The sequence below is a fragment of the Nelumbo nucifera genome, chromosome 4 (genome assembly GCF_055504915.1).
Source record: "Nelumbo nucifera cultivar China Antique chromosome 4, China Antique-T2T, whole genome shotgun sequence".
NCBI lineage: Eukaryota > Viridiplantae > Streptophyta > Magnoliopsida > Proteales > Nelumbonaceae > Nelumbo > Nelumbo nucifera.
In genome coordinates this window covers 27030390-27041763 of record NC_142652.1, presented here as the reverse complement: position 1 = coordinate 27041763, position 11374 = coordinate 27030390, and the positions used below count along the sequence as shown (strand labels likewise).

Here is an 11374-nt window from a genome sequence, read left to right as displayed (position 1 = left end):
CTTTAGAGATTTTCGTTTTTGCTTCGCTAGAAGCTTGTGTTCGCCCGGTGCCTACATAGTCAGTCCGGTTTTATTGCTTCCACACTGCGTCATCGTTGCTGCCAACAAGGACATGGTGTGGCAATGATGTAAACTTTTTATAATGGGTACCAATGCTGAAAATAGATATGGAGCAGTGGTACCAAACAAAAAGCATTGTTGTTGCCACATCTCAAACACAAAAAAAAAAAAAAAAAACATTGTTTGAGAAAACGGTGCTTCTAACCCATACATATACAGCACCTGCTGCTATATATGCATCATGGATACCAAACATATACCTAATCGTTGTTCTTTTCTGAACCGAATCAATTATTTTCTTCTTTTATTTTTTATGTTATTGGGTTGAACGGCAAAGACCAGAACTTTCATAATGCATCGTTCGCAATGCATCTCATCTACAAACTCTATGTGGGTAAGGGGTACTAAGGTTTGAGTAGTACAAACCACCTCTGTTAAGATTTCCTGCAAATTTCTTCCTCCACTCCTCTCTACTAACCCACTCAAATTAGGCCACCTGTCCCTATCTGTCTAACCTCCCAACAAATGTCCAACAAACTTTAACCTTCCCTTAACTAAATTATTTTTTATTCCCAAATTATTACAATTGCAAAGAAGCTTTAATGCATGCTAATTATTACGGAAACAAATTGCCAGTTCCAATCTCTCACCCCTGTCAAACAGTACCAGTCGAGAATAACTCGGCCAGATACCCCACTTAAATGCAACTTTATTTGTAGAGGACGGCAGTGCCGAAAACCTGGAAGGAAGGGTGAAGTGTCGAATACAGACCGTTTCGTCAATATTTGTAGAAAGACATGGAGAAGAGGAAAAAGACTCTTTTTTTTTCTTGCTTGACTACCTATGTATATATTATACTCTCACTTTAAATTTCTAGTCGCCTCCCTACAAGAAGCCACAGACACAGTGGAGAGAGAGAGGAAGAGGAAGCCAAGTGTTGGTAACAAAGACGAAACCCAGTTTCCTTCAGATTCGATTCGGGGTTCGTTTTTTAGGAGAATCAAGATCTGGCGAAAAGGACGTCGTTCTGATCAGTATAAAGAGAAATGGAAAACCCAGAGCTGCTTTTATAGGCGAAGACCGCTCCAAACGGTTCCGACAAAGTTTAATGAAGGATTTAAAATCTCTCCCTTTCTTCTGTTAGTCTCTGTAATTTTTGTATATATTTGATTTGTATCAGTGGCAAAAAGAGATCTTTAACTACTAAGTCACTCACTCTCTTCTCTTCTCCATGTCTATTGTCTCTTTAACTACAAAGCATCCTTTTAAAAAGCAACGCTCAGATCCAAATCTCACTCAAATTTTAATTTCCCAATTAATTGTCGTGGATTTAAAATAAAAATTAAAAAACCACTATTGTATATTTGCATTATATATTCTTCATAAAATGAATTTTAATTGAATCGAGGCTCGATCAACCTCCCAGCTGTCGCTTTGTCTAGAATCCAGTCCCAGTCGAGATTCAAGAGAGGGAGAGATGATAGATCGTGCATCATGGGCCGCCTAATCCCAGTTTGGATTTCCTTTAACCTTTTCCCAAAAAATTAATTCATAAAAATAAAGTTAACAGAGGATTAACCTTTGTTGGACATTTGTTGGGAGGTTGGATAGATAAGGACAGGTGGTCCAATTCGAGTGGGTTAGTAGAGAAGAGAGGAAGAAGAGGTTAGCAGGAAAATCGAACTGAACATGTGCTGGCACTGAAATCACTCTATTGATATCAAATGTATCGGAAGTATAGATGCCTCGCCAAATAGATAGGCTAAGTGTGCAAGGAATATAAATACAAACATGTAGAGTGCAAAATGATGTATTTGTATTGTACATATTTATATTTATACTTTTTTTAAATTGAGCCATAATTTTTTTGGGTAAATTACAAAGACTCCCTCGTATTATGGGTCTGTGATAAAGACCTCTTGTACTATCATCATGAGATAAAGACTCCCTTCCCTTAATTTTCCGTCCAAATAATATTTTTTAATCCCTATCCTGAGATTAAAAATACTATTCATCTTCTTCAACCTCACGCTGCACGATAATCCCCGTTCCTTCACACATTTCTGTCTCTCCCTTTCTCTCCCCCCGATCTCAGCCAGTCCCTCACGGCTTTTCCTCTGCAACAAAGCATCGATCCCACATTAGTTGGATCAATTTTCATCGGACTTCTCATCCGAACCATCATCTGTTTAACCAGGGCTTTCACTGTCGATTCCCCTCACATTGCTGTGTTTTTCCGATCCACATATCACCCTAAACTCCATCGGAATTACCCAGCTTCCCGCACTAAACCTTGATCTTAGCACTTGTATCCACTAAAGCATGATCAAATAAGCAGTAGCCAAGTGCATTCCGTGTAAATCCAACTTCCCCTCCGAAGGGCACCATTTCAAGGCATCCACTAGTACAGAATATCCGATTAGTTGTTCAACGGACAAGGTTACATCTTTTAGTAGCCTTCCTTTCAGGTCCTCTATCGAAAGGGGGACAGATTTCAAGTCTTTGAGCAAGGACGTGATTGTTGGGCATGAAGAATTGTACGTCCGTATCGAAAAGGAAATGTTAGAATCCTTCATTTTTTGAAGCCACGAAGCCATCTCCGATAGCTCGCTATGAGCTCCAAACGACGAAAGAACCATGTTCGAACAAATTTACCCAGCATCATCCATTTTCCGAAGAACTCTTCGCATATCTGTGAATAATCCTAATCTACCGTATCCACTCACAAGAGACCTGAACTCAAAAGAAGAGGGTTTGAATCCTGAAATTGTCTATTCGCATAGGAGGATCTTGGTTCCGTTCCAGATTAGGTTGTTTTGGAGGCAGTTTTTGACTTCTAAGAACGGATTTCGGGTGAGGTCTCGTATATCTGTCTCAGCCGTCTTTCGAACTGGAGGGAAAAAAATCAAGGATTCTTCATTGGGGATTTCTAGTGTGATCCTATTGCTGCAAAAACACAGCCCGAGAAGCGTACCCTTATTCTCTGTCTATGGGTTTTTCCTTTTGTATGGATTGTCTATACTTCCGATACATTTGATATCAATTTGGCGAGGCATCCTTATGATATCAAAGCGTATCCTTATTCTCTGTCTTCTTCACAATTTTGTATGGATTGTCTTTGGAGTTCTAAAGCTTTGATCTTTTGCATTCCACCTATGGTTCCTTATGCTTTGTTTTGCTTGGTTTTGCCACTCTGTTTTACTTTCTAGATCTAATCTTCTATTTTTTTCCATATTTTCTTTGTTATTTTCCGTATCAAATTTCTTGTGTATTTTTTTTTTCATATTTCTACCTTTCTTTCTTTTGTTCTTCAGTTTTTTTATTGGTTTGGGAGGGTTCAAGTTTATTTACAGTTTCTTACAAAATAAAAGACCCCTTGATTTATGGTTTTTGCTCACCCGCCCATGGCTTTCGGATGGGTTTTTCTTATACAACAATCTTCCAGGGGTCGTAAAATTTCAGAGATCCCACTGCGTCAGAACCCTTGATTGCGTAACGTCTGTTAGTTTATACATTGATGAAAGATCGTTTTATGTGCGTTTTGTTGATGACTGAGTTACGTATTTTTTGGTGTTATTACTTAACTTCTATACATCCACCAGTACATTTCAGAGGGATTAGCGCTGCTGTTAGTGTTTCCTAATGGGAAAATGAATAGTGTTTTTTTTGTTCAAATAGTAATTATAAGAGCAGTATGGGGATTAAAAAAATATTACAACAGATTTTTGGTGGATGGAAAGCTAAGGAAAGGGGGTCTTTGTCTTTCGGTAATAGTATAGGAGGGGTTTTGTTGCAAAGCAAAGCAAAGTACAGGGGGGTATTTACCCTTTTTTAAAAAAAAAAAAAATAATGGATATTGGATAGGGACAGGTTTTTGGATTTCATAATCTAAATGGGTATGAATAGGGTATGATAATAAGTTAAAACTCAATTCTTCTTTATTTGTATATTGTTGGAATTCATATCAATTTTATGTGAAGGATAATTTATAGTTTGTATTTTTAACTATTTAATTAAATAATCAAATAATTAAAGTTTTGATGTTTGTTTATATTATTTTACTTTTTTATTATTTATATATAACAATAAACAATAAGAAATTAGATGTAAATTATACACCCAATCTATCAATCGGTCCACCTTATTACCCTCAAATGTGGGGAGAGTTATGTATTTTCATGTATGGGAAGGATTTAGATTTTGAAAATTCAAACCGCTACTATGAGTTTTGGAAAAGATACAAATTGAGAGGTCTAGGAGGTAGAGATGATCTATAATTTATAAACCTTCCCCAAACCCACTCCATTGCCATCCTAGGGTACAAAGATATTTCTAATACAAGTCTATGAGAGACTATACCAACAGAGTGAACAGGGTCTTGTGAAAACTGAATCTGATCTCATGTAGCCTAGGCCAAACTTGACCGTGCTTATCTGTTGGGTATTTCTTTTTTATGATAAAGGAAAATACTATATATGTGCAATTTTACCCATTAGCTAAGTTGGGATGATAAATTACTTTCAGTTGTAGAGGTCATTAATCAGAATTGTAGATGACCAGCTGAATGGTGGGTCGGTTGGCATGTGAGTTGGATAGTCCCATCAGAGATTCCAATTCGAGTCCCGCTATTTCCACTCACGTAGAAAAGTTAGTCTGTTGTGTTAAATAAATACCCCAAAAAATCAGAATTGGAGATTGATAGAACTTTACGTAAACAGTAAAGTATGTTTATGGATAACTTTGAAGTTTTGTGAACGATTGACCCTTTCAGGTTTCAACCTCAAAGAAGGACGATTCCAATCTGTCAGTTGCAGGTCTATTTTATGCATTTGAGGAGGCGGCTAGCTATGAACATCTTACATCTCTACCAGTCTAGCTACACCCGTGCGTGGCTATAACATCCCGAGGGCCGACCGAAGGGGATAGGGGGGGGTCATCTATACATACAGATACATAGGTTGTTGAGTTTTTGATATTTCCTAAGTAGGGCCCCCGCTCCCATGTAAAGGAATCTCGATCGACTCCACTGAATCCACTCGACTAGCCTAAGAGGAGGAGGAGGAGGTCTGGTGCTTAGTGGTTTCCACTTCCAACTTTCACAGGTTTCAAGTTCCAACATCTGAAGCCGAATGCCCTCCCCCCATCAGCATCTCCAAGTGTTTGGACATTTTTGTTTCCTTGGTGCAAATGCAGATTCAGAGGCTCACTTGCCATTTTCTTTACCGACTACAGGCAATGATGAATCTAAATGAACGCGCGGACCCCACCTTGTTTCAGCGTCCTGTCCCCACAACCTAGCCGTTAGATGGGTCTCATGAGTCATGAGAATTCATTCCATCATACATGGCTCCAGTTCCATGATCATCACTGATTTTCAATGCTAGTATCAATTAACACATACACGAGAAACGAACCAAGCATACGGGACCGGGCCCCCAGCTGGTTCTAAATTCTTTCACACGAATAGCCCACTCGCTTTACAATATTATCATTAACATATTACAGCCTACAGGCGTGAGTGCGAGTGCGATTGCAAGACTAAACTACCCTTCCGGCTTCTAAGTCACACCCTCATCTTGAAAGAGGATAATCCCGTCATTATGCTAGGGGAAGGCGAAACCCATCATCCATCATTCACGTGGTTTCTATTTGGTAGCTAAAGCTAACCTTATCTTTGTTTACTGTAATTTGTAACCTCCCGCGCTCCCTCGACCCTCGAGGCTCCAAAGCAGAGACGTCGCAATTCACAACCTGGTGTACATCTGGAGTGATTTGGGGTACATTCCTTTTTCTTTAATTTTGTGAGTACAACTGGGCCCCATATATATACTAGTTAGTTACTAAAATGGCTCTACTCTCTAATCTTTATATAAATATATTCTACGGTAATTTTACCGCTAGGCCATCCATTTTTCATAATGACAAAGTCACCCTACTTAATATTTATATTTACGGAGGGAGGGGTTTAACTTTAACGACAAAACAATCAGGGCATTCTTTCTCCGTTCTTATTACTACCTTCCTTTCAACCATTTTAACGGGAAAGGCTTTTATTTTTTTTTTTAATTTTAGTTAGCTTTTGCAAAGGAGTAAGGACAAATTGAGACATCTCGTCCCGTATATATAACTAGTATGGTTGTACCTATGTATTGGCTTCCAAAGGAAAAAGGATCAATAAAAAAGTATCCGAAAATCTACCTTATCTAATTAATCCAAATAAAATTCCACAGTGAGGGCATTTAGCATCTATATAGCTGTATTTTGCATGTAATTGCTCTTACGTAAGTAAATTAAACGAGAGAGGTCACTCACACTTTTTAAATCTTAATTAAAGAAAGGCGTTCAATCCAAGGTTCCAGCCATTCTCATACAGGAATAACTTGTAACTAGAATACCAACTACTCAAGTTGTCCTCGAACAAGACAGGCGTTCAATCCAAGGTTCCAGTAACTTTTCAAGTTCGTTCAAGTTTGAACTCTTCCTCACCAGTCGCCAGTCGCCAGTCGCCATTGGTCAGCTCCATCAAATAACTGGATTATCAAGCTGAATTAAACGATGAACTGGGTGAATTATTCCGAATTATTATTGTGGGACGAAGGAGCTGGCGCTGCTGTGCACGAGGTATTCACAATTTTACCGTACAATAATCGCCTCCCCTCCCTCTTCCGCCGAGCTGTCTATTACTGTCTCAGACTCAAAGAGTTTAATTAATATTAATTTGATTGTTCATCTTGGGGAGGCTACTTAATTAATGCACTAGTGATCATCCAGTTATTAGCTGAACCTTGGGCACTCTGCACTCTGCAGAGTTCGGATTTTCATTCTTAATTACTTTACTCAAGCTCGATCCCCAATTACAGAAATGTTCATGATTCAAAAGTTGAATATTCCTGCTAGCAATACTCGGGGCGAGGCATTGAAGAAGAGTTTGCAGACTTTTTAGTCCGAGTTGAATGTTACGAATTCATAGAGAAACAAAAACGAGAATACGTATGTCATTCTATAGGGTACAATCTGATACACAAAGTAAGAAAAAAAAAGAACAAGGAAATTAGAAGCCTCTATTTAATTCCTTCCTCTCATCTTCCTTGTTTTTCTTGTGTTGATGACGACGGGCATGGGATTTCCTTGATATCTTTGAGTTGCCATATATCATCGTCCCAAAGAACCTCGTTCTCTGCAACATAAGACCCATCCGCCATGCATCCTGTATCCCAATCCGGAAACCAAAACCAACCCCACAACGTTTGCTCCTCCACCAGACTCGAAAACCAGGGCCACTCCTCATCCCAACCCATCACACCCTCCATCGTCGCGTTTTCCGGCACCGTAGTGAATACAGAATCTCCGACGACCCTTTTCACATCCTCCCCAACCTTACTCGCCACCAACCCTTCCATTCCTTTCTGAACCGAGTTCCTCATCGTCTTCTTTCCACCAGCAACACCAAGAAAAGCTTTCACATCCCACTCGCTGTTGAATTTCTGCGATTTCGTCGCATTTCCCACCATTCTGAAGCTCTCTTCTTCTTTGCTTCTCTTCCTCGCCATCCTCTCCAAACAAGAGCTCATCCTTTGAAGCCTTTTTTATTTTCTTTTGAAGTTTTCCTTGGATTGGGTTTTCTTTCGTGAGGACTGTGGAAGCCGATGTTTCTTTTTAAAGTTGTGGGGTTGATGGTGACGAAAGAGAGGGAGGAAAGTCGATATTTATAGAGAGAAGAAGGCGAAACTCGAAAGGCTGTCAAGTGGTTTAAACTTTAAATTTATGGTAATAAACCGAGATAGATAGTTTCGTTGTTACTTATATCGCGATTTTATAATTTATACAACCAGTGTCCACTGTTAGGGTCAAAGGACGATAAATTCAAGAATTGCAGTGCAGAGAATGATTCCGGAAATCGGCTAACTCTGCAAGTTGAATGTAACGTGGCAGGTGCATGGGAGTAGGCAGTTTGGATTGGGTGGGCCGTGGGCGGACAAGTCGGTAGGTCTCTGCTCATCTTTTGGTTTTGGTTTTGGGGATTTGGGTTGGGTGGGTGGGAAGTGGGATGGGGACTGGAGAGGGTAATTGACATTCATGGAAACATGATGCTGATAGATAAGCCCACTGCCCACATGCAGCAACAGCTGGGACCCAATCCTTTTTTGGCGTGTTCTAGTGTCCTTAAATCCTTGGACGGGGTGAAAGACATGGACCTGGTGACTGGTGACTGGTGATTGCTGTGGTGGCCGCTGGTTGGCTAGATTCGGTTCCTAAGTTCATTAGGTGTTTGTAAAGACAAGGTCGGCCTATTTGGGGCCCACTTGCCTTGCCCGTCAATCTATTGACTACAGCAATACAGCACTTGCATTGCTGTCTAGTTCATTAGTGTCTATTACTCTGTACTCTGTTTATTTTGTGTGTGTGTGGCAACTGGGAATATACTCTATCTATACTTCAATTCAAGTGCATCAATCAGCTGGGGCTGGGGCTAGGGCTGGAGTTGGACCAGTTTTCTAACTTTTCTTGTTACATCAATTTTCCTCGTTGTCCGCAGAAGATTATATTTGGTTTGTTAGATAAATAAAAGAGAAAGAAAATCGATGGTACGTTCTAAACAAATTTTGTGACAAATTTTTCTTGGACTTTGCATTTCTTTTATCTTCTAGCAAACCAAACACGGGTTAAGATGTAAGGCCGTAGCCCATAAATTTAAGGGTGGGAAGTGGAATTAATGGTCTTATTTTATTCAGGTACTGAATCTAAGGGAAGTGACCATTGTTTAAAAGGACAAATTTAGGTGCTACTGCTACCTGAGCTTCACAATTGACACGGTCCGTGCAGGGGATGTCAAAAGATCCTATGGCTTTCTGCAACTTAAGTTGTGTCACATATGCTCGCATGTATGTCCTTCCAATTATATTCTCAAACCAGTGGGAGGAAGAAGAATCATATATAATATTTAGGGACTACTGAGAACACTGTAATCGTCAAGGAAAATGATATAGGAATCCTAATTCACCTTCACCTTGGTACCATTGCTTAACTTGGTCCGATTTCCTCTTTTTTTTGTCCCCTCAATTTGGATTGCAAACCCATTAGGCCACTACCCACCTTCTTTGGACACTTGTTTGGCAAGAAAGAAGCTGCTATACACTATACAAGACTGTCAAATGAACCCAGGGCACCGCCTAACAATTCCGGTTTCCTGGATTACAATCTTTTTTTTTAAGGATTCCTTATAATTAAACAAAACAAAAAGATATAAAGTTAGACAAAAAAATGAAGAACGATAGTGCTTAGCTAGACGGGATACCTTGTGGGCTGAGTAGTTATATTTCCTATTTACATAGTTAAAGTACACATGTCTATATTTAGAAGCTAAAGAACTGATCTTCGACAAAAACCAATGGCAAGACTAGTCAAGAGTACTCTTCTGATTCAGAGCTTCTATAACTTGTTGAGCATCCGAATATATACATACTTCATTTACATCCCATTGCGAAATATCTGATAATACCAGCAAAACAGCAAATAATTCAGCTTGCAAAATAGATGAAGTATCATTTGTTCTTCCTCCAATTATTCGAATACAGGATAAGTTATTGGAGATAAATACACCACCATAGGAGTAAAGAGAATCTGAGATTTTACCTGCATCTGTAAAAATAATGAGATCTACTGGACGAGATATATTAAGAGGGATTTTATTCATTGTATGCAAATCTCTGTTAGGATTCTCTATATTTTGGTATTGAGTTGTCTGATAAGAGCCGGTAATTTTCAGGAGAAGGGTGGTCGGGTGAATGAGATTATTATTAAATATCAATTCATTTCGAGCATACCAAATGTAGTAGGAGGTTGTAGCTACCCGATTGAGAATGTTCATGAATAATGAGTTATCTTGGATCTGATTATATAAGTTTTTAATACAGTTACTCCATGATCCTTGATAAAGAAAATGAAACTGGATATTCCAAGGATGGGCAAATAAAATTACTCGACTGTAAGTACAATCCATGAACAGATGGTTTATGTTTTCAGCTTGTAGTCCTCTAAAAGCACAGGTTTTAAGTTGATTATCATGAAAAAGTTTATCTTCAACCGGGATGAAATTGTTTGACACTCTTCAGAAAAAAAGTTGAAAATGAGGTGTTGTTTTCAATTTCCATAGTTTTTTAAAATAGAAGAACAGGTTTGGATCAATCTGAGTATCCACATCTCGGAAATTTAGTTTGTAGCTTTCTTTTACTGAGAATTTACCTGAGTTATGACGAGTACAGATCCAATCGTTAGAGTGGGATTTTGAGAAAATGGGAGTCTTTAAAATTTTAGATGCTTCTTCTAAGTTAAAAAGAGTTTGAATTAAGTCCCTGTTCCAATGACCCTGATAGATAAGCTGATCTATATTCATATTTTCGAGACTTGGAGCTAACGTTAAGGCTAATCAAGAAAATTGATGTTGATTTTGTATCTAGGGTCTTTAATCGATTGGGAAGTTAGAATTTCTTTAACTATAGCTCCACATTCAAAAGAAGGCCCAATTAGGGAAGGAGCCATGGATTTCCAGAAGAAAGAACTTGAAGAACACCAACAGAAAGGATTAGGTTTAGAAGAGGAGGTTCCCCACCACAAATTTTTTATTATTTTTTCCATTTGATCTATGGTTTTTTAGGAAAATTTTGTTAAAGTCATGGCATGAACTAGGATGGAGTGAAGAATTGATTGGATTAAAACTTGTTTCCCTCCTGACTTATGGCTGAGGCCCTCCATGAATTTAATTTTGATTTTAGGTTATCTAGGATAAAGGTTAATTTAGAATGTTTATTTTTATTCCAAAAATGGGAATTCCTACATATTTTGAATCTTTGTGGGGGGGTCTGACTTTTTAATTGTCTAGAGATTAATCTTTGGAGGCCCTCCTGGATTGCAATCTTGTGACCACCTTCTCGAGATTTCCATTTACTTCGAGCTATGTAGGGTTAATTTGCCCCTTTACCCCTCTTTTAAAAGTTTGAAATATTTTGTTAATTTTGGGGGGCGTTCCGAGTTCAAAATTAGGAGCTGCGGCTCACAAATCAAGTTCACATCTCCGCCTCACAAACGCCCCATAGTACATCCCGCCGTGTATTGTGAACATCTCCCAATGATAACATCATCGGGATTGGGGAAGTTCACAATATACAGTGGGATGTGCTGTGGGGCGTTTGTGGGGTGGAGACACGATCTCCACAAATCACAACGAGAAAATTGCTTGTTTGGAAGGAATACAAATTAAAATATATAGAGTGTAAAACTTTGTATTTATATATATATATATATATATACTCCATCC

The 11374-nt window shown here is 38.8% G+C and overlaps 1 pseudogene; it reads right to left on the bottom strand.

Moving 5' to 3' along the window:
- Positions 1-1829: 1829 nt before the first annotated feature.
- On the bottom strand, positions 1830-7610 carry LOC109115060 (pentatricopeptide repeat-containing protein At2g17033 pseudogene; annotated as a pseudogene).
- Between the last annotated feature and the right edge of the window lie 3764 nt (positions 7611-11374).